This window comes from Peromyscus maniculatus, chromosome 18, assembly GCF_049852395.1.
Source record: "Peromyscus maniculatus bairdii isolate BWxNUB_F1_BW_parent chromosome 18, HU_Pman_BW_mat_3.1, whole genome shotgun sequence".
Taxonomy (NCBI): domain Eukaryota; kingdom Metazoa; phylum Chordata; class Mammalia; order Rodentia; family Cricetidae; genus Peromyscus; species Peromyscus maniculatus.
In genome coordinates, this window is record NC_134869.1 from 19662382 (window position 1) to 19686656 (window position 24275).

The 24275-nt window shown below is 48.1% G+C and overlaps 1 protein-coding gene across 4 annotated transcripts in view; it reads left to right on the forward strand.

The window, feature by feature from the left end:
- Window positions 1-24275, forward strand: part of Tmcc3 (transmembrane and coiled-coil domain family 3) — a 286150-nt gene that overhangs the window by 68236 nt on the left and 193639 nt on the right. The window contains exon 1 of one of the 4 annotated variants that reach the window (XM_042263650.2): window positions 13185-13338. The exons of 2 other annotated variants lie outside the window; for them this stretch is intronic. The gene's annotated coding sequence lies outside the window, so the exon portion shown is untranslated. Of the gene's footprint in view, window positions 1-13184; window positions 13339-24275 lie in introns of those variants that run through there. One more of the 4 variants, XM_076554638.1, reaches the window with a different exon arrangement.

Sequence of the window (24275 nt, forward strand, 5' to 3'; positions counted from 1 at the left end):
AGATCACAAAGGGCCGAGGGCAAAGTTGAGAGAGTCACATGTCCTGCTTGGATCGGAGTCATTCATACCCGGTCTGGCTTCATTGTTAGTAGCCCGTCCTTTACCTGTAGACATGTCCCAGTTCATCACTAAATTTTATGGTCATCAACATAGACACAGTGATTAAGATTCTGTTGCTTATGTGAAATGTGACCTCGGACAAGCCACTCCGCCCCTCTGGGTTTCATTGCACAGGATGCAAGGTGAGGTTGTAAACCTGAAATGAGGTGGAGGGTCGGGGACGGGGACGGGGGTGGGGGTGTGGGGGTGGGGGCGATGATAGGCCCTCAGCCCTGTCCCAGAAAGAGGACCCAACTTTTTACATCTTGTCTTTGTTGCCTGTAGCTAGATTTTCCGTAAAGCCTGAGGATGAGTGTTTGCCGGGACCCGTAGGGGCTGGGGCTCTGCCTCCTCTCGGTCTCCCTTGGTGTCCCTTTGTTCTGGGGTATGAGGTGTACTTAATCTACTTAGTTGTTTAGTAGGCTTTCTGTCAGGGCTGCCACATGGCTGCAGAGGTTAGTAGCACTTGGAAGCGAATCCCCATCGGCCTGCACTCCAAATAGGGGGTGGTTAGGAAATCCTGGGATGCTACTCCAAATCAGTAGGGTGACCATACAATCTGGTTTTATGTTGTTGGCTGGTGTAATAATCAATAGCGTTCCCTTTCACTCTCAGGGTGTCTCAGTTTGCCCTTCCATAAGATCTGTATACACCCATCCTCAGGTAAGGGGTCACCTTGGGACAGGAGCAAAGTGAACCAAGTCGCTTTCTAAATGGAAACCCACGATGCAGCCATTGGTGAAGATGCATGAAAACATCGCATTTCATTGGAGTGGCTTACAGTTTCAGAGGTTTATAGTCCGTTATCATGGTGGGGCGCATGGCAGCAGGCAGGCATGGTCCTAGAGCTGAGAGTCCGTACATCCTGGTAAGCAGGCAACAGGAAATGGACTGACGAACACACTGGGTGGTATCCTGAGCATGGGAAACCTCAAAGCCCGCCCCCACAATGACACACTTCCTTCAACAAGGCCACACCCACTCCAACAAAGCCACACCTCCTAACAGTGCCACTCCCTATGAACTTATGGGAGCCAATTGAGTTCAGACTACCACACATGGATACAACTCTAGATAAACACCAAATGGAAAATTGCGTTGCAGGAGAATACCTACTGTATTATTACATAGAATTGAAATTATATTATTTTTACATTGGTGTGTGTGTGCCCAAAGAGGCCAAAAGAGGGTGTCAGACCCTTTGGAACTGGAGGTACAGGCAGTTGTGAGCCATCTGATGTAGGTATTAGGAACTGTACTTGGGTCCTCTGGAAAAGCTGCTGCACTCTCCTAACTACTGAGCCATCTATCCAGCCCCATAAAGACTCATTTTATTTTTTTATTATTTGTATGTGTATGTGCATGTGTATGCACACATGTATGTGAGTGCCTGTGGTGGCCAGAAGAGGGCGTGTGATCCTCTGGATCTGGAATTATAGGCAGTTGGGAGCCTGGGAGCTGGGAGCCACACTCAGTCCCTCAGCAAGAGTAACACCATCTCTCCAGCTCCACATTTGCCTTGAATTTGATAACCTAAACGATTTCTTCTTTAGGCATACACGCACATATGGGATGAAGGTGTAAAGAAAAGGAAAGGCTGGTTAATTTACAATTCCTGGGCAATGGGAGGGGCTGGAGGCTGGAGAAGAACCATGGTCTCAGAGATGGAGTTTACTCATCTCTCAAACCGATGTGAGGGTGAGGATGTTCTCTCTCTCTCTCTCTCTCTCTCTCTCTCTCTCTCTCTCTCTCTCTCTTTCTTCTTTCATTCCTCTCTCCCTCCCTTCCTTCCTCCTCTTCTCCTCATCCTTTTCTTTTTTAACATAAAAGATGGGTACATATTATGGACATCCTTTGGATTCTTTAGAAGATTTAACAAAAAATATACAGAAAAGGAGAAAATAAAACAAGATACTATGTTGTATCAAATTTTATACTTATTATGCTCGTGTGCTTTGGAGCGACTCATGGCTAAGTTGAAGGTAGCCAGACTTTCGGGATTTGAAGTGAGGTGCCAGGGAGGTGATTTTCTGGTTGGCAGCTTTAACTCTTTAGCATGTGCCTGCTGCTAGAATTGACACGCTCTGGCAAGCATGCCGTCGTTCACTGAGCAAACATTTTCCTAATACCTAAGTATACAGCCTGTCTTTTCTCTCAGATGCTGTGGGGGACATTCCAGTGTCACCTGCATTGACAATGGAGACCTGCTGTTAAGACATTTAGGTTAACAGAGTCTGCATACAGATTCTCACATCCCAGGCTGGGTTGGTCCCAAAGCCATCTTCAGGGGCCAGTTCCTGAAATGCTGCCTCTATCCTGCCCTGCCCTGGTAGAGGCAAAGGCTTGGCCCTTCCAGGCTTACAGAAGGCAACAGAGATAGTGAGGACACTGGACCTCAGGGGGGTGACAGCATACCAAAGCTGGAGACCTCCCTCTGCCTGGGTCTTCCTGCTGGGACACAGGGACACCATCTACAATGCTCCTCACCTTTTCTCTTTTGCAAAAGCACATTTCTTTATGATAAGCATACTAAGCCTGACTTCAGCTGAAGCCATATTCACCCGTCACCAGGGTATATTCAGCTCTGCTCCCTCAAACCCACCAGTCGGGTCAAGGACATCCTGAGGGCTAGACATATACCTGCCTTGCAGAAAACACACAGTCCCTGAGCAACACCGCCCAGAGCCTGAAGAGTTCTTCAGGGTCACTGGGAGAGCAAGTGCCATGGTAACCACACCACACGAACCTGCAGGCTACTACTGGAAAAGGCAGAGCTTGATAACGAGGAGCTGCCTTCTGTAAGACTGGAAGGGCCAGCACTCTTTCTGTCCTTGTTGATGAAGCCAGGCAGATGTCTCTTAAACTCCCTAAGGATAAGCCTTGTTCTAGCCCTAGGGACAGACACATGAGTGCCTTCATGTTCCTAAAATGGATGGGGAAGTCCGTCGAGGGCTGCTGGGAGGAGAGTTTCATCCTTATGGGGGAGGAAAGTGGAGGGAGAGACTCTGTCTGTGCTGATCCCTGCTTTGAAAGCAGCAAGGCTCAATTGCAGTGCTTAAGGCCTAGGTAGCCATTCTGCAATGGTGAGACATAGGAGACTGGTGATGCTGGCCTGTGTCCTACCATTGTTGACCCCCCAGCATCTCCAGAACAGTCCATTTGTGATTTCACGTTCTGCAACGAAGAGACTCCTATTTACAGACTTCTGTGTATACCATATACGGATAGCGGCATTTTCTGTTATTTGCAACAATAACAGCAACAACAACAACAAAAAACTAGGGGACCTAATGCCCCCTTCTGGCCTCTGCAGGTATCTACACTCACATGCACATACCCCCAGACACATACACATGATTTTAAAACAAATCTTTAAAACTCCAGAACTGCGGAGCGGCGGTGGTGCATGTCTTTAATCTCAGCACGTGGGGAGGCAGAGCCAGACGGATCTCTGTGAGTTTGAGGCCAGCCTGGGTTTTCCTATGGCAGCTCAGATGCATGGGTGATGGAAGAGACGGCTGAAGGTCTTACCCTGTCTCCTTCAGTGTTCTGTACCCCTTGCAGGAGGCCATACAAGGAATGGTGTGGTCTCCGAGATGGAGAATGGAGTAGAGGGAATGGAAGGAAGTTGGCAGCATCACCTGATGCTTTGAATTACTTTGCTTGTGCCGTATTTGCTTACAGTAGGCTTGGTTATTCTGGGTCCCACATATTGAACGGACACAACATTCACAAGCTTAAAAGCACTCTTAGCACTGACACCTTTGAAATCTTTGACGGCCATCCCTTTGAACTGGCGCCCAGGGAACAGTGCTTCTTGACACACACACACACACACACACACACACACACACACACACACACACACACACACGTCTCTGTAGAGAATTATTATAACGAGGCAGAGTCTCTATTTTCAGCTCCCAATTACCTTTCAATCCAGCCGCTGTCATTAAGGCACGCTTGCGCTTCGCGTGCTGGAAGTTGGAGAAATGAGTGCATTACCATCAAAGCATGCAGAGGCTGGAGCTTTGCATAATCACTCTTGGGACGGCTCCCCAGGCTTGGCATCTGCCGCCTTCACCCTCCGGTGGCCTTGTTTTGGATTCTGCTCAGGCAGAGTCCCAGTTCCTGGTTTTAATAGTTTCCAAGCTCTGGTGAGGGTTGCCTAGCCACTCACAGTTGCTTTTTCCTTGTGGTACCTGTGTGTGTGTGTGTGTGTGTGTGTGTGTGTGTGTGTGTGTGTGTGTGTGTAGCACCCTGATGATTCTACATGTGCCAGAATAACAAAGGGCGGGACATAGTCCCTGGTTGGTGCCTGTGGCCGGTGGCCTTTCTGGCTGCCCCCTTGGCTCGGCGATGGTGGCAGCTGGTCTTATTCAGTCCAAGCTCTCTAGGGCGCCCACACTCTGCAGGGAGGCGGAGGGAAAACGTCTTCCATCTCTGCTGAGATTCTTCTCAGGCAGGGGAAAAGATGGAGCGAGACAATGGGACAGAGTGGGTGCTGTGGGTGGATAGGCGTCCGGTGTTGGGTCTGTGGACCATTGAGGGGGGCCAAAGCCAGAGGCAAAGCTAAGAATATTAAGATGGACAGCGATAGGACAGCAATATCCTTTAGAGCAGGGCAGGGTGGGGATGGGGAGCTGGGATTGGCAGGCCCCGAGTCTCTACTGGGCCGTATGGGAACCCATGGCAGAGACGTTTTAGGAGCAGCTGGCAAGGGGATACAGAACCCGAGGGAGGGGCACAACTGAACATTGGAACCTCCTGCAGAAGAGCCACTGGGTTCGAATCCTTCTGTGCAACCCAGGACGACGTTGCGTAGGAAGCGGGCGGCCAGGGCTGCACCATGACTGTGCCTGGCACATGGCAGGAGCTTGATTAATATTTACCAAAGAAATCTTGTGAGTGCATCTCTGTGTGCAGAAAGTCTCCCTATGTGCCTACTCAAGGAGTAACTTTCCCCCAAAAAAACCTTCTGGAGTTTTTTTTAGGGGTTGGGATTGTTTATATGCCACAGAGTTTTCAAAACATGAAACAATGGTAGGAAAGGAAACCGTGTGTCCTTGTAGAGAGGCGAATACAGTTGAAATGTCCTTTCAACACAACTGGAGAGGGGTACTGAGTCCTGTGTGTTCCTCTGTTCTCTGCCTTGTGAACTGGTTATTGCAGGAGAAAGATCAGCCCTCTGTACACAGCAGCCGATTTCCTGTCCCAAAGGGACATGCATCAGATGGCTGGAAGCCTCTGTGATGGAGGACCAGGAGAATGTCCTTGATGCTCCATGAGTAGAAAACATCGAACAGCCCTTTCTAGCCACAGGCTCCGCATCAGGGTGACATGCTGTTGGAGCTCTGAGGACAGTGTCTCCTGGAGGCAGTATGGCAGCGTGGGGTCTTCACAGCCGAGTCAGGTACTGTTTCTTCCACAGTGACCATGATTTTCTCCATGGCCTTGAGTACCGGATTAGCCCAGTGAAATGACTTGGGTGCCACGGAGGTTTGAGCAATAGCTGGTTCTGATGAGCTCGATTAGGGGGAGCTGGACCAGAACGGATTTAATGTGCCGGCATGGCTGGGAGTTAAGGACTATCCTGCCCCCCTCCTCCCCAAGAAGGATGTGAAGTGACTTTTAACAAATGTATAATGTCAATGCTAATAAACAGGTTCATAATAATGATATTAATAATGGTATAATAATGGTTCTAGAAATTAAGCATCTGGACAAAGGGAAGGAGAAGCATCTGAAGTGCCAATGAGGCCTTCAGAATGATTTTGTTTGTTTGTTTGTTTGTTTGTTTGTTTGTTTGTTTGTTTTGGAGACAGGGTTTTCTCTGTGTTGTTATGGTGCCTGTCCTGGATCTCACTCTGTAGCCCAGGCTGGCCTCGAACTCACAGAGATCCGCCTGGCTCTGCCTCCCGAGTGCTGGGATCAAAGGCATGCACCACCACTGCCTGGCTTCAGAATGATTTTGTATGGAACCGCCTGGAAGCCGTATTGAAAAGGGAACGATGGGAACTTGCCAGTGTCTCAGAGAAGGGAAGATTGATGTTTACACCCCATGTTAATCTAGAGCTGGTGGTTCAGTTTGAGTCCTTCATTTCAGGAATCTTCTCTAATTTCTTAACTATTACAGCCACTCCTTTTCTTCATAGTCCCCACATTGCCAGTGAGCTCCTTATCCATGCCCTCAGGATGCACGGAGAAGGGGAAGGACGTCATTTCGGTCCTGGTTAAAGTCATTCATGGCATGTCCCTGTGACTAAGTTCTTACTATCTGATTTTTTTTTTAAAATCTGTATTTCCTGAGACTACAGAATGGAGAATTATTCATGTTTTTAAGTTCCCAAGGCCGTGTACATTCTGTGTAGCCATCAGTGCCCTTGGGATTAGAGCCCCAGCCAGGAGATCAATGTTAGAGCATGGCTTGCCTTTAAAAACCTTGTCACTCACAAGCCTTGGGCGGGGGGGGGGGGGGGGGGGCTTCAAAATCACCCAGCGAGCCTTGCGAAGTCCCGTGCCGCCAGGCCTGCCCCTGTCTGCCAGGTCCCATCCCATACTTAGTCCCCTGAACAGGGCAGGGATTGCTAAGTGAGTTATCAACTGTCCAGTCCAGGCCTGGTGCGAACTCAGATGTCACCAGGAGAGAGGGAGCTGTCCTCTAAGAGACAGAGAAGCAGAGAGAGGAGTGACTCACCTGTGTGGTCAGAGAGAAGCCCGCCCTCCAGGCCTGCTTGGCTTTGGCCTGCCCTGCCTGTCAGGTGCCACTTGTGATAGCAATAGCCTCGAGATGGCGGCGCGAGTGACCTATGCACTTGTGTGAAAAGCTGTAGTAGTTTTCATCGGCGTCTACAAAACAGGCCAGGTGACATACAGACGCACAGCCTGGCAAGTGATGGATCAGGTGTGACACCCACCCCTGAGTGCAACCCGAGCAGACTAAAATATTACTTCTGGGTATGTATTTTTTTTTTCATGAAATGCTATATCAATCTTAAAAGCCTCAATTCTCATGTGTACTTTATCAACTTGTATTGGGTATTGGCTTTGTGGAAGGGCAGTCTTTTTGTGTCCTTTCTGGCAGCAGAGGTTGGTTGTACAGCGCGAGGTCCCTGCAAAGGCCGAATGACCCATGAGGGACAAGCGGTCCCTTGGGAGCTCAGTGACCCATTGTGGAGTGGCTGATGGGTGAGGACATGACCCACCTCTGGAGCCATGGCTGCCAGGGTCTGTGACTGAAGGAGGAATGGCGAGCTCCCTCCTCCTGGTTCCGTGAGGGCTTCCCGGGCTAGCACCGGCGTGTTTGGCTCTCTGTTGCCTGCTCGTTGACTTTCATAGATGAAAGAAGTGCATTTTATTGTGTTTAATTTACTATCCTGGCCCTCTGTTACAGCTGACTCTAATCCTTATATGTTTGTACCAAAGAGACTCCATCAACAATTTATATGCCTAAAACATTATCATTTTATTGGACATGAATATTTCATAGGCTGAACGTTGACCGGAGTTAGAGCTCTGAATTCTTCTCGTACTGTCTCTCTCAGTTTTGATAGCAGCTGTACCTCTCTCCTTTGCGTATGTTTCTCTCATTTGTTCCCTTATGAGGGGTAACAACTTCTCTCCCCATCTTACAGACACCAAAACTGAGCCTGAAAAGGTGACAGGTGGTGGGCCGGGGCCCTGGCTGTTTCTTCCAAGCTTACTTGGGTAGTTGAGCGGTCTCCTGTGTCGGCTCTTCCCAGGAACACCAGCCCTCTCTCTGGTGGAGTCCCCTCTCCCCGAGCAAGCCTTCCTTGGTTCCTTCGCACCATCCCCCAGTCCTGTGGTTTTAACAGTACCTTGCGTATCTTCTGTGACATCATCTTATCTTCCTGACGCCCCTCCCTCCCTGTGGTAGACACTGAGGTCCTTGGAAGAGAAAGTTTCAGTCTTGTATTTTACCTCTAGGGTTAGATGTCCAACATCTCTAGGGCATTGTATTCCCAGAGTCTATGGGAACTGGCTCATAATCGGTGCTTAATATCTGTTTCGAGCTACTGATAGAACTCCTTTGTCTACAAGTGATGCTCTTGCTCCTTTTTTTGGACCAAAGTTATCAAGTATTTACATGGAAAGACATAGAGGGAAAAGGACAGTGCATGCATTCAGATGTGGATGCAGGTTTCTGGAGAGATTGACAACTAGGTATATTCAGAACAGATAGATATGTCCGTGTGTGTGTGTGTGTGTGTGTGTGTGTGTGTGTGTGTGTGTGTGTGTCCGTGTGTCCGTGTATGTCCGTGTCCATGTGTGTGTGTGTGTGTGTGTCCGTGTGTGTGTGTGTGTGTGTGTGTGTTTTCACAATTTCATGCATGATGTCCATAATATACTTTGATCATACTCCCTTACTCCGTCAGCCTTCTCCCACTCCTATGGAACCCTTTCTTTCTAAACAGGCAGCCTGTTTGACTTCCACTTTCTTCCCAACAAGCATCCTCTTCCCCTTCCACATCCTTGGTGTATGTATGGCCCACTGTGTTCAGTTAGGGTTGCCTGCCTGACCGGAGTGTGGGATGGTTGATTTCCTTGAGCAAAACCAACTGACCAGTGACTACACCACTGAGGAATATGACTCTCCTTCCCAGTGACCATTAACCGCCCCTAGCTCTGGGCCATGAGGCAATGTGGATGGCCCTGACCTTGCACAGACCGGCCTTGTGCAGGTAGCCGCTGGTACCATGAGTCCATGCGTGCAATGGCCATGTTAGGTCTAGAAGACAATTGTCATACTCTTCCAGTCCTCCTGATCTTGTGTCCTTTCTCTCCCTCTTCCGTGAAGTCCCTTGAGCCTTGAAGGAGGTGGTGATGTCCCTTTAGGGGTGAGAGCATTCTCCTCAACACCGTGATGTTTTATGAGTTTCTGCCTCCACTGTGGCCAACTTCTACGTTCTTGCCGTTCCTTTTGGCACGGGTATTCTCGCCAGCACCCCCCTGCTAGCATTTGCTCTTGTCCTGGTATCTCATGTGCCCGATGTGTGCATAATCTTGAGAGCCTCGGTTTGGTAGGTAATTTTTTTCCTTGGGTCGTACATGGGTATTTCTTCTTTGCTCTCAGCAGGATGGTTCGGCTGCTAATGACTTCACAGTGTGAATAGACTAGCAAACTATTAAGCCAGTGATCTCTTACATGCAGCCTTGGGGGAAAAAATGAGATGGTTGTAAATGAACATATTCATGCATTCATTGAGAGGAAAGGATGGTCTGGGTCCCAGACCGCATAATCGCTGCCCCTGTCTTTAACAAGGGGATAAGAGGTCGTGAATTTTCCGAGTCGGGAGATGGGTGGGGTGAAGGGCTCTGGCCTGAAGCTTCCCTGGTGGTGCTCAGGGTGACTGCATTGCCGTTACAGAACCCCATCCAAAAGGCGTGCCGCTGGCTTAGGTGGACCCCTCCTCCTGGCACTGATATGTCCACATCTGGAAATTCCTCCGGGGTGCAGGGTCCCTAAGTCAGGACTTTTCAAGTTCTTCGCACCCAGCGCGGCACCTCGCGTGGACAGGCCCTCTACATTAGTAGTGTTCGTGGAAGGAATTCACGCTCACACGTTGCCGCTCCTCCCCTCCCCCCAGCTGCCTACTCTCTGATGGTTCAAGCGTTTTACTTTTTTAGCATTTGGCTTGTCTTAGTCGGGGTTTCTAGTGCTGTGAAGAGACACCATGACCACGGCAACTCTTACAAAGGAAAAACATTTAATTGGGGTGGCTCGCTTACAGTTTCAGAGATTCAGTCCATTATCATCATGGTGGGGATCATAGCAGTGTATGGGACACTGGGTGGTATCCTAAGCATAAGAAAGCTCCAAGCCCACCCCCACAGTGACACACTTCCTTCAACAAGGCCACACCCACTCCAACAAAGCCACACCCGCTAATAGTGCTGCTCCCTGAGAGATTATGGGGGTCAATTACATTCAAACTACCACATTCCACTCCCTGGTCCCCATAAGCTTGTAACAATATCATGATGCAAAATGCATTTAATCTAACTTTAGAAGTCCCTATAGTCTCTAGCTCAGCAATATTTAGAAGTCCAAAGTTCAAAAATCTCTTCTGAGATTCATGCAATCTCTTAACTGTCATCCCCTATAAAATGAAAATCAAAAAGCAGATCACATACTTCCAACATATAATGGCACAGGAGATACATTACCATTCCAGAATGTAGGGAAGGGAGCGTAGCGAGGAAATACTGGACCAAAGCAAGACTGAAAACCAGCTGGGCAAACTCCAAACTCTGCATCTCCATGTCTGATGTAGCTCTTCAGATCTCCAATTCCACTCAGCTTTGTTGCCTGCAACACACTTCTTTCTCTTGGGCTGGTTCCACTCCCTGGAGCTCTCCTGGGCAGTTATCCCATGATTCTGGCATCTCTAACATCATGGGTTCTCCAAGGCAGTCCAGGCTTCAACTTCACAGCTTTGTGCAATGGCCTCTCTATTAGGCCTCCATTCGGGGACACCCCTGACCCACGCCTGGCCTTAGCGGCTTTCTTTAGGCGCAGAGGGAAATTCCATAACCCACTTCTTCTATCCTTAACTCTAAAGCCAGAACCATGTGGCCAAAGCTGCCAAGTTCTGCTGCTTGCTGGGGCTGGAACATGGCCCCCTCATTCAATTAAATGCTCACCAGCTTTCTGTCCTTCACTGCCTAAGTTTGGCTGTCCTGAAACTGGATCTCTAGACCAGGTTGGCCTCAAACTCAGAGATCCACCAGTCTCTGCCTTCCCAGTGCTGGGATCAAAGGTGTGCGCCAGCACACCCAGCTCTAAGCTTTTCTGTAGTTTCTTTCCACAAGTTGGAAACTTAGCTGGCTGGGGTCTTGTCCTGAGGTCACCACTCCCTTATTCCATTTCTTCATCCGTTTGTCTCCTTGAGCACAGGACTGAGCTCCGCCCCGCTTCCTGGTGCTCTTCTTTTCCTCAAAATTTTCATTTTGTAATTTCCCCTCTCAGCTTGCTCCTTTCCATTATACATCTTTATTAGAGTTACCACCGACATTAGAGTATCCACACAACAGAGCCTATACTAGGCTGTTTTGAGATTTCTTCTGCCAATGGAATTAATCCCAAACTCTTCACTTTCGCCTCAGACAGACTCTTCAGACAAGGGCAAAAAGCAGCTACTTCCTTCACCAAAATATCACAAGGCCTACAGAGGCCACATACCAACATCCTTCTCCTCTGAAACCTCTTGACCCCCCCACAGTTCACTAAATCACATTCAGCACCATTGTCTTCCCTGTTCCTACTAGTATGGCCCATTAAGGAGCACTTAAAGCATTCCACTGCTTTCCTAACCCAAACTCCCAAAGTCCATATTACTTCAAACAAAAACATGGTCAGGCCTATCACAGCAATACCCCAGTCCCTGGTACCTACTTATGTCTTAGTTAGGGTTTCTATTTCTGTGAAGAGATACCATGATCATGGCAACTCTTATAAAGAAATCATCTAATTGGGGTGGCTTGCTTACAGTTTCAGAGGTTCAGCCCATTGCCATGGGGAGCATGGCGGTGTACAGACAGTCATGGTGCTGGCTGCATCTTGATATGCAGGCCAGAGGAAGTGGACTAGGAGACCGGGTGGGATCCTAAGCATAGGAAACCTCACCCCCCCACACACACCCACATATACAGTCACTTCCTCCAACAAGGCCACACCCACTCCAACAAAGTCACATTTCCCAAGAGTGCCACTTCCCATGAGATTATGGGGGCCAGTTACATTCAAGCTACCACGTGGCTCATCATATCTATTTGCATATCTCCTTGGTGGGAAATGACAAACAGATAAACCAGAACCCAAGCACAGGCTCTTTTTAGGCACTTGCCTTTTTTATTTTTGTTTATGATTTTATCATTCTTAACTATTTTGAGGGTATGGTTCAGGGACCTTAATTACAATTCACAGTGTTGTGCAAAGGCACACCATTGCAATCTATCTACTTCCACTTCAAACTGAAACTCTTGACCTGTTAGCCAGTAGCTCCCTGTTACCTCTCCCTCTGGCTCCCACCGCTCTCTATCTGAATCTGAGCGAGCTAGGTCCGTGACTCTAATTGGGCTGTAACAGTGTTTCTCTTTTTACCTCTGCCTGCTTCACTTAGAACAATGTCTTCAAGATTCATCCATGTTGAAGTGTGAGTTAAGCTCTCCATCCTCTTTAAGGCTGATAGTGCCGTGGATGCCCTCACCACATTCCGTCAGTGGACCCTTGAGTTATTTCTCTTGTAGCAAATGTGATGTCTTCTAAGTTTCCCCTCCCTGCTGGATGTGGGTCCAGATGTGCTTTTTAAGATCATTAGCATCCTCAAACTTTAAAATTTGTGCCTTAGGGCAAAAAAATTCAACTCTTAAACAGGAGTACATGTTTGGAGATCATGTATATGTAAATGTGACTTGTATCTAGGATATAAAAGGACTCTGAGAGCGGGACAACGAAAAGATCACCCAGTTTAAGATGGGGAAAGAATCTTAGAATAAGGCGTACGGATAATCAATAGACACTGGAGAAATTCTTACCCACTCGTAGTCACTGTGAGGATGCAAATCAGATCCCACTTCACAGGAGTGAGGATAGGTAGTTAAATTGGCAGAGTAAGGAGTGTTGAGGACAGAGGTCTTCACACAGTGCACCACAGAGGAGAGAGGCGGGCAACATTAGAAGATAGTTTAACCTCCCCTCAAAATCCTAAACTCCAAGTTCCCGGAGGATCTAGCAATTCTCTTCTTACCTTACGTACCAGAGAGAAAGAAGCCACAGCCACACAACCGTATGCACTAATGTTCGTGGCAACATAACTGATGACCAGAAAAAGTGGGGACGACCGAGATTCTCCTTGACTGATAAGAAATTCCACAAAATACAGTCTGTTTGTATAATGGAAATAAATCTAGGAAACAGAATGGGTTACTTGCTAATACCTTTTATAACATGAGTGGACCCCCAAATCATGCTTGGTGAGAGACACCAATCACAGAAAGCCAGTATTGTATGATTCCGTTTCTACAGAATGCCCAGAATGGGGCCATCCAGAGACAGAAGGCGGACCGGTGGTTACCAAGGTGATATAGAGGGTAGGTCATGTGACAAGATCAGGCATGGCCACTAATGTGAGGATCTGTTTGAGAGGATGAAAATGTTCTGAAATCAGACGACATGAAGAAACAATGAGTTATGTATTTAATCAAATCAACTTAATGGTATGTAAATTATAGCCCTATAAAGCTGCTTGAAAAAAAAAAAACGTTTGGCAACCATATCCCAGCATTCCACAGGGTGAGGATGGCAGGGAGGCAGACTTTCTACCCAATGTCAAGTAGAATTCTGAGAAGGGAGTAGGGAAATTGGCATAGAGACTACGGGGGGGGGGGGGGGCGTTGAGAGGGACGGGGAGGAAAATTAGAATGTTTTGTTTTCCATGTGTGTAAGAACTGAAATTTGGCAATATTTATCAACTTTCTAAAAAATGTAGGGTGTTTTTCTTTCATGAGTGGCAGATTGGTGGGACTGATGAATTAATGGACAGAGTTTGTAGAACTGAGTCCAACAGCAGAGATGCTTTTGGTCTGCTTCTTCCTTGGGTGCTCTGTCTCTGTGTCTCTGTCTGTCTGTCTTTCTGTCTGTCTCTCTGTGGGTGAGGCCATGTGCACCTAGGCCACTGCCTGTCCAGAGCCCTCTCCTCTTTTGCAAAGGACTCCCTTATTCCTTAGCTGGTATTAGAGACCGTCCATTGCTCACCTGACCTTGGGGACAAATAGTCCCTCTTCTCTCTGCCCAGCAAGTCCGTCCCAGGCTTAGTAGATGTATGGTGAAGGCTGTACTGAGGGCTGGGATGGGGCTTGATGGTCGAAAAATTGCCTGTTATGTGTTAGACCCTGGAGGTCAGCCTCTGGCAACACACACACACACACACACACACACACACACACACACACACACACACACACGCACACACGCTCTTGAGAAAGATTTACTTATTAATCTCTCAGAAAAGTTGTACCTGTCAAGTTAGTTTGAATCTGTGTCACCTGCTGGGCTGTTGCACAAGGCTGCACGTTGACTGGATTCTCCCTTCGTCTCTCTTCCCACTGCTTTTAGGGTTTATTCTCCTACTAGGTCTTGAGCCTGGGTACATGTCTTGCTTACTTTACCAGACTCTAGACTCCTTGCAAAGACCAAGGCCAGCTTTAAATCCCACAGTTACTAGGCTGGGTCAGTGCATAGGAGCCACTCACCAGGTTCTGGGTGGAGAGCACCTCAGACAGGAGCTAGAACTGTGCTTTTCCTCAGCTAACGTCTGCTAAAGGAACTTTTCATAGCCAGCATCCTGCTGTCCTTGACGGATACACATGGCTTCCCATTGGATTGACCATTACCTGGGCTTACAAGCATGCAAACGTGGCGTTATATCACACAGATTAAGACTCAAGAATGAACATAATGTTTGGCTTTTCTTAGAGTCTGTGGTTCCAAAATCTTGTGAAGGCACCTCTGGAATGGGGGCTCAAGATGTCTTGGTTTTCTTTGGATCAGGGCTGATCCAAGCCATCAGTCATGTTGGGGGTTAGACCGTCGAGAAGGCAAACCTACTCCAGAGCCATGCACAGACTTGTATCAATTGATTTACAATATATATTTTTTCTAGTTTAAATAGTAATTGTGCCTGTTTATGAAGAGCAGAGTGACATTTCAATAGTGCATACCATGTGTGATGATGGGATGGGGCGATTTGCATATCTCTCACTCCAGATCCATATCACTTCTTTGTGTTGGAAACATTCTAAATCTGCTTTACTATCTATTATGAGATAGCCGATTAATTATTGTCAACTACAGTTACCCTTCTGCTTTGTACAAGATTTTAAATTATTAATCTTGTCCAGCTGCTCCCCTAAACCCATTAGTTATCCTTTTTCTTTCCTTCTCTACCCCATACCCTTCCCGGGTTCTTTTAACCACCATTCTCTACTTTAAAAAAGAAAAAAAAACAAGGTAAACTTTTTTAGCTTCCAGATATAAGTGAGAACATGAAGTGTTTGTCTTTCTGTGTCCAACGTCTTCTTGAGAGCTTGTTTGGAGGGGCGCACAGCTACTTACCTACCCCTGACTGAAGACCAGTCCTGCTCTATTTGGGGAAGGCTGTCCTCTTCAGCACAGCTCCTGGAGGGATGAACATGGAGCCATGGTGAAGGGGGAAGGGAGCATCCACCTAACCAGCCAGAGCAGCCAAATCAACCCAGGCCATCAAGGGCATGACAGGTTGCAGCCTGATCGCCCTCACATTTCCAACTTAGTCTTTTTTTTTTTTTGGTTTTCTGAGACAGGGTTTCTCTGTGTAGCTTTGCACCTTTCCTGGAACTCTCTTTATAGACCAGGCTGGCCTCAAACTCACAGAGATCCACCTGCCTCTGCCTCCCGAGTGCTGGGATTAGAGGCGTGCGACACCACCACCTGGCCCAACTTAGTCTTTTAATGTAATATCCTCTAGTTTCATGCTACTGAGATTGACCAACAGGATTTTAATTTTTATGGCTAGATAATATTTCAGGCTTTGTGGACTGGGCCAGCTTTGACTTTGGATGAGCATTAACTGGGAACATCCTGTCCCTAAGGGACACTTGGCTATATGGGAGAAGGGACTGTTGTTTTCATAATTCCGGGTGTTTTATTATTTCTGAATTTTATTTCCTGTCAGAATGACAGAACTTGCATTAGATCACTTATCAAAAGGTCAGGGAGTCTCTAGCAGTGAGAGGCACTTAAGTAAGCCATTGGGTGCTTGGAACTTAGTAGACCGTCTTATTAAGTAAAGATTTTGCCTGCCCACCTCTGTTTCAGAATTACTCTGGGGATCAGATGTGGACATAGCACATGTCCATGAATCGGTGTTTCCCTCACTGCACACTGATGACTCACGGGGATGAGCACGGGGGTGAGCATCACGTAGATCACATATGTAAAGCACTTCGTAAAGGGCGGGGCAAAATTCAACACCATGAACCTGCCTCCAACTGCAACCCTCCCATCAAATTCAAAATGCAACACCATGAACCTGCCTCCAGCTGCAACCCTCCCATCAAGCCACTGTCCTGCTTATGGCTGACCGCACACACTGTGGAGCGTTCCCTCTTCGTGTCTCTGACCTCTTTGGCCCCCCACCCCTGGTGTTGCAGTCTCTACCATTGCCACCATTTGAGACCGTCCCCTATCTTCTCTGCCCAGAATCCTCATTTCTGCCCTCCCTAACTTCAGACTCAGTGGCAAGTGTCTTCGTCCGTAGCTTCCTGCCTGATCACTTTCCTCTTGGAATTCATGCTTATCTTCTGTGCTCATGCAGCTTCTGATCCCATGGATTTAAGACCCCCAGCTTTAGCATGGGGTCACACAACAATGTGTATAAGGATGACTAGCATTCTACCCTTAGGGGGTGAGCTGTATTCATGATCATGTATACATGATCCAGTAAGCCTATGCCTTCTCTTCCTTGCAAATAGATAGCCTCCCAAGAGAAAAGCTGACACAGGCCTTTACAACAGAAGAAGAGCCACAGAGTGTTTCGCTCTCTCGCTTATAGCAGGCTCTTTCCATATTTAATGTCTTTTCTTTAGCATAATGTAGTTGGAGTTTTCTCCAGTCCCTCTCAGACCCGCAGCCACTCAGACCCAAATAAACACACAGACGCTTATATTATTTAAACTCTTTGGCCTAATGGCTCAGGCTTCTTGCTATCTAGTTCTTATATCTTAAATTAACCCATTTCTATTCATCTATAAGTTGCCACATGGCTTGTGGCTTACTGGTATCCTTACATCTTGCTTCTCATGGCGGCAGTGGCTGGCTGGCAGCATCTCCTGACTCAGCCTTCCACCTCCCAGAATTCTCCTGTCTCCTTATCCCGCCTACACTATATTTCCTGCCTGGCTACTGGCCAATCAGCATTTTATTTGTCAATCAATCAGAGCAACACATTCATAGCATCCCCAGTAGTATAATATCCAAAAATAATAAATATAGCTTTCCTTTTTTTTGGTTTTTCGAGACAGGGTTTCTCTGTGTAGCTTTGCGCCTTTCCTGGAACTTGCTTTAGAGACCAGGCTGGCCTCGAACTCAGAGAGATCCACCTGCCTCTGCCTCCTGAGTGCTGGGATTAAAGGCGTGTGCCACAACCGCCTGGCTTTAGCTTTCCATCTGTAATAGGGATGGGGTCTAAGACAGATTGTTGGTCACTTGCCCGAGGTCACTCACTCACCTTGAGGTCAAAGCAGGCGCCTCTTGGTCCTCTAAACCTGTGTTCTACAGTTTCACCCGGCTTGTTGAGGGAAGGAAGAGAAGGGAAGGAAGCCTGAAGACCGGCTGGAAATTGCCGTTCAAGATGGGAGGTCTGGAAGAGTCAATGATCGGGTAGCTCTATGGATCACGAGGCAGCAGCTGCTTCCAGTGTGGAAATGGTGCAGCCAGCAGCCTGAGCAACGGTGTAAATGGCCGCCTCTGACGGCAAGCTAGCATTCTGCTAGCAGAGTAAGGAGAGGAACCGAGCCTCACCCTCGGCTTCATTGGAAAAGCCAAACAAAACAAGGTCCTTCAAAACGACACTGAATGTATTGAGCAGCTTGAGCAACGCAGAGTTAACTATGGAGTCGTGGAATCTCCTCAGCTGTGGGGCCCTGAGCAGCTTCCCTGGCCCTGCGCCTCAGTTTCTCTATTTATTATTCATGGGGCTGTAGTGGAACTGCCCCTCAGGGGAAGTTGTAAATTTGAAATATAACATGCGTTGAGACTCAGAGCCCTGCCTGGAGCATGCCAAGGGCTCAGTACATATCGGGGGAGGGGTATTGTTACTGAGGTTGAAGAAAGAGTCACTCGGAGAGTCTCAGAAATTCCCACGGCTTGGCAGGGACCAGAAGTCAGTGGCCCAAGTTCAACCACAGCAGCCTGATGAGCGTGTGATAGTTTCCCACGTCCACGGAGGGTCCTCAGGAGTGGAGCACCTTCCCGGCATGCACAAGACCTTGCGATTGACAGCTAGACCCTTACATACACATACAGGCGTATAGTCTTCAGAGAGTCCACCTAAGGTTTCCTCGTGTGATGCTCCTGATGAAGGCAGGCCTTAGGACAAGGCCCTGTCCTACAATACTGGAAGCATTTAATTTTTTTTTTTTTTTTTTTTTTTTTTTTTTTTTTTTTTTGGTTTTTTGAGACAGGGTTTCTCTGTGTAGCTTTGCACCTTTCCTGGAACTCACTCTGTAGCTCAGGCTGGCCTCGAACTCACAGAGATCCACCTGGCTCTGCCTCCCGAGTGCTGGGATTAAAGGCGTGCGCCACCACCACCCGGCTGGAAGCGTTTAAATTTTAAACATTATTTATTATTGATTTCTGTGTGTGTGTGTGCATACATGTGTGTGTACATGCATGCAGTGGTGTGCATGTGGAGGTCAGAAGACAACTCTGTGGAGTCAGTTCTCTCCTTCCATCTTTTTTTTTTTTTTTTTTGGAGACAAGAGTTTCTCTGTGTAGCTTTGGTGGCTGTCCTGATCTCACTCTGTAGATCAGGCTGGCCTCGAACTCACAGAGATCTGCCTAGCTCTGCCTCCTGAGTGCTGGGATTAAAGGCGGGCACCACCGCCAGGCTTCTCCTTCCCCTTTTATGAGTTTTGGGATTAAACAGAGGGCACCGGCTTGCATGGCAAATGCCTTTGCCTACAGATCCATCTCACCAGCCCAGACCGGTTTTCTGGAGAGTAGAGAGCTGGGCTGCAGACACTAAGAAGGTTTGTTATTCAAAGTCAATAGCGAGGTCCTCCGTTCTGTCTGCAAGGATACAGAATAAATTGATTTCCAGGGCAGGTTTGAAACTGAGCGCCAAGCTCTCCGTGGAGTCCCAGAGAGCTATGACTCGCTATGACAGTTTTACGTTTGCCCACTGTCGGCTTAATAAAGTTGGACTTGGTAGCTCTTAGAAGAGTGCTCAAGTTTTTAACGGTCCAGGTGTGATTCTAACAGTACCTGCTGGCCAGCAAAACATCTGGGACCATCAGTGAGGATGTCCCAGTGGGATGTAGGGGATGTCCAAAGACCAGATCCAGAAAGGGCATTCCAGCCTGCTCTGACCCTGGTGTTCTGACCACCTCACACTGTAGGTGGTTCCCTTCCTTGCTGGAAATGGGATGAGAGAGAAGGCGGCCAACCATGCTGCCGCCATGGAATATGGGAAACAGGAAATATGGCCGTGGAATATAGGAAACAACAGCTGCTGTTTCATCCGGGTTGGACCTTTTTTTCTTCTTCTTGTGTTTTGTTTGATATGGGCTTTTGCTATGTAGCTCTGGATGGCCTGGAACTCACCATGTTATCCAGACTGGCCTTAAACTCATAGAAATCCTTCTGCCTCAGCATCCTGAGTGCTAGAATTACAGTGTGCCCTACTGCCTTCAGCTACCACAGTTCCTTTTTATGTCTGTCTCCTGTCTTCTTCCTAGAGGCTTTAGAATCAGGACCTTGTGGGCATGAGCTCACCTTGCCCCGTGGCTTGGGACTTGAGGCTGAGGAGAAATAAACTCTACAGGGAAGTGATGTGCGTCACTCCCAAGGGTCCTCACCAGCCTTTGATAATTTCCCTGCAGTCCTTTTCCTTAGAGTTCCTGGGAGAGCGACAGTGACACCCAAGAGTTCATTTCTGGCATCTGGAGGAGCATTTGAGGATATGTGATCGCGATGCTAAAAAGCGCAGTCTTGGAAACACGGGACTGTAGGGACCCGGGAAGCCATCAATCATGACAGCTCTTTCCCGAGATATGCCACACTCAGAAACGCTGGTAGGGTTCGGCAGGAATGACTCTTTCATCCCCGAGCAGCGCAGAGTGACGCGTGCTCAGCTGTGTGGGCACTTCATGTTGGTTACCTTTAAAAGGCGGAGCCTCGGGGCTGGAGAGATGGCTCAGAGGTTAAGAGCACTGGCTGTTCTTGCAGAGGTCTTGAGTTCAATTCCCAGCAACCACATGGTGGCTCACAACCATCTGTAGTGAGATCTGGCGCCCTCTTCTGGCCTGCAGGGATACATGCAGACATTACACTGTATAATAAATAAATCTTTAAAAAAAAAGGGCGGAGCCTCAATTCCTCCTTTAGAGCGTGGACGGTGTTCGAGGGCACTCACAGTCAATACGGCGTTAAGGAAGCGATGGCGCTCGGCTTGGCCTTCAGTTTCTCTCTCTTTGGGCTTACTATTTCTGAGGGAAGGCAACTCCCATGTCGTGGTGAGGACACACGCCCCCTGTGGAGAGTCCCAGGCAGGGAAACCGAGGCTGCTTGCCAACAGCCCTGGAAGGTGAGGCACCTCGGAGGCAGACCTTGCAGCCGCAGCCAAGCCTTAGGTGAACTCAGCCCGAGCCCACCCCTAGATCCCCCAAGCCAGCGTAGTGAGATAAGCAGCCCCCAAATTCTTGAAGATAGCAAATGTTTCTTGGTTCAGGTCAGCGTTGGTAGCATGACTTGTTGGGTCACTATAGACACGAGCCTCATTTTCAAGTGACATCTGGGGCAATGGTTATTATCTGCTAATTTCAACCCTGTTCATTCATCCAGACAATTCTCTGTGCATTTAGAAATTTACTAGCTGGCTAAATTACTTGAACTGCTGTGAGTCTTGGTTTCATCCTCTGTAAAACAGGTAATAAGAGATTCCACTGGGTTCACATGGGTACCTTTCCCACAGTAGGGGGCTCCATAAATGGGTAACTTAGTATTATTAATATGTTATCAACCTGCTTGGCGCTCGGCTCCTCTCCCCAGCCTCCGGCCTTGCTTTTCTTGTCTCCTTGGACACCTGTAATACGCAGGCATAGGGCTCTTCAGCTCTCGCTGTGTTATATAGAGACGGATTGCCTCCTGATCTTCTGCATTGATAATATGCTCCCAAGAAGATGGAGGATCCCTCCGTCTTTGTTTCTGTAACACCTGACACCAAATAAACAAGAGAATGGGCTGCTTCCGGGATATTTGCACAGAAGCCATCATCTGTGTGTGATGTCATAAAGTGATTGACTCTTGTCTCCAGCCGTCCAGGGTGACATTCAAAAGCCACAGAGCATGACAGAGTCTGCTTACCCCACCCTCTGCCTGCCTGTCACAGAAAAGTGGTGGCCTTGCTGTTGACTCGCTGGGGTCGATAACAGTCCTCACGTCTACGTCCCTCTCCCATGCAGGAACCACTTAGACGTCAGAATCTCCTCCAACAGTTGGATGAGTACAGGTGACAACTTGAGATCCGTTAATTTAAAATTATGGTTCACATTATTTCCCAGAACATGGCTCCTCAGAAGTCGTTAAGCATTTTCTCTGCCATGTTGCAAGCACAGCAGAAAGACAGGGAATGAGATTGTCTGACTTATGTCCAAATCTAAGTTTCAGAATTTATGGGCTGTGTATCTGCCCAGCTGTGGGCCCAGCTGTTTCTTCCCTGCGTGTCCATTTGTTCCACCCCATAGGGTGACAATGAAGAGAATACCTCCCCCCCTCCCACCAGGCTTCCAGGAATCTCAGCCCCCATTCTGCCTTCGCTGTCTGCCTGTTCTCCAGATGTATGATAGGCTCATCATCTGTCAAGCAGTGATGCTCACCAGGACCACACCCACAGACTGAAGAGTTGTCTCATCCCTGAGGGATCCCTGGGGGCTGACGGGTTGAGTTCTGTGCACTGGTGACAGAGGAGCCAGCGTCTCTTCAGCGTGACGTCACTGGGTGAAACTCTGAGCGCTGATTCTGGGTCAGCTCCCTCTGGCATTTGCCATCTTTCCAGTTGGCAGGTTTGGATGCCATGGATCGGTCCAGTGTGCTGTTTACTCTGGGTTTTGCTTTGCCAAGGGAAATCTGAGGACTTGTTTTTCTGCCGTTAAAACATTAATTAGTTATCCTTGCAGCAGCAAACACCATGTAAGCCCAAATTAGTACTTTGAATACCTCCTCTGCTGATGCTGAGCGGGAAGGAAGCCAAGTCTGGTCGGACATGAGCTTAGTGTTCCCCACCAAAAAGCAAGTGGATGTTGAGCTCGCCGGTAGTGTACTAAGCAGAAAGCACCCTTCCCACAGCAGGAGAATCAACTGGACAGGCGAGTCCTAGAAACTGGAAGAACCCAGCTTGCCCATGTAGCTCAATGTCTTTCCTTGTACCTCTTGATAAAATTCATCCAGTCCACCCACCACGGTGGGTACCATCACACTGCTGGTCAATCAGTAGCACCACAAAGGTCAAGGGCGGTCCTCAGACAGAGGAGGGTCATAACTAAGAGAACGTTACAACACAGAATTACAGATGTTGAAAAGGTACAAGCATCTTCTACTAGTCAAGGAAGAACGGGAATACACATTCTTAAACAGCAGCGCGCTAGAGTATTGATCGACACACTTGCTCTGCAAAGCATTTGCAGTAGTTACAAGAACTGCAATTTGTCTGCATTTGCAGAACAGTGCCAGTTACAGGACTCCATCTGGATGATATAACAACGACAATACGTGTAAGAATGGGGATTGTTATTTTTTCATAATAGCCAACGGAAAAAAGAGGACAAGTGAAATATCTTCTAACAAGAGATCAGTTAGTGACGCCCTTGCTGGGCTACGCAGTGACATCCCACACAGCCTCGGAATGGCGTGGATTGGAAGAGAGTTAAGATGCCTATAAGATGTTCATGCCACCTGGTTGGATGGGAAGAGTGGGTCACAAGTCAATAAAAATAGAATGGTCCCAGTTTTGTATGATAAATATTTGCATAAGAGCAATTTGGCAGCTGCTGTCTCTGGGTTATTTTCATCCTCAGTTGGTATTCTTTGTGGATTTCCAACTCTTCCACAAAGAGAATGTGCTATCTTTGCAGTTCTAAAGAGCCATGAACAAGAGAAGCGAGTGCCGTTGGCCAAGGGCCTTGCCCAGGTGTTTTGGGGATCGGAGGCCAGAGCTTGGGAAGAAATGTGCTGTGAGGGGCGCACTTCCACCAGCTCAACCTTCAGCATTGCCATGGTCCATGCTGGGGGTAGGGCAGAGGGAGGAGCCTCTGTCCCACAAATGAGGAGCCTGTTGCCATGGAACTGATCTTCTGTAGCAAGGAAGGACAAATAGACTGAACTGAGCCTGGCAGCAGATGCGATGAAGACCTTAACCGGGGTGTTTCACTGGGCTAGAGGGAGGTTTAGGTGGCCAGGGATGATCTCTCTTTGCAGAGTTCACAACCACGGGAAGAGCATATGAAAAAAAAAAAATAAGTGGCATGGAAAGTCTCAGAGGTAGGCATAAGCCAGATTTGTTTTGTTTTGTTTGAGACAGAGTCTTATCACATAGCCCAGGCTAGCCTCAACATCACGGCAGTTCTCCTGAGGGATGGTGTTAGAGGTGATGCCTGGCTGAGCTTAGCTTCTCAAACAAGGCAAAGAGCTCAGTGTTTCAGGAGCCTAGCAGAATGGATCCCTTTGTCAAATTAGGGAGACAGGCAAGAGTAGACCATATAGGGCTGTGCAGAATGATGGATTTTATTGAGATGGAAACCATTGAAGAGTAACTGGATTTAGCTTCTCTCGCTGATCTGAGCCTGCATCATCAAAGGGCCGCCATGAAGAGGGGCTGCACCTTGACGTGAAGCTAGAATTCTTGGTGTTACTAAATGTCTATCTAGCTAAGCTTTGCTCGGTATGGTCACAAAGGTGGCAGCGAGTCCCCATGTGCTGGACAGCTAGCTCAATATCATCAGAAAGGTGTCTGTGAGTCCCCATGTCCTGGGCTGCTCAATGTCATCAGGAAGGTGTCTGTGAGTCCCCATGTCCTGGGCTGCTCAGTATAGTCAGGTGAGTAGTGGCGTCCTCAAATGCAGAACAACTTCCTTCGGTCTACCCTTTCCACCATGCTCTGGACTCTGGGAGGCTGACTTGTCTGAGGCTGTGAACAGATTCCCTCAGTCTTGAGTTTCCAGGAATCAACCGGCAGGGAGGTCAACAGAGTGGGTAGCCTGATCCTGATCAAGTCTTCTCAGCCTCCTGTGCCAGAACACCCCTGACTCTCAATTCCCCTGACTGCAGCTCCTGAGGGAGGCATGCTTCTTTCTGGGTCAGGTGACCACCCCTGCTCTTCCCGCCTCAGGGCTGGGGTTTT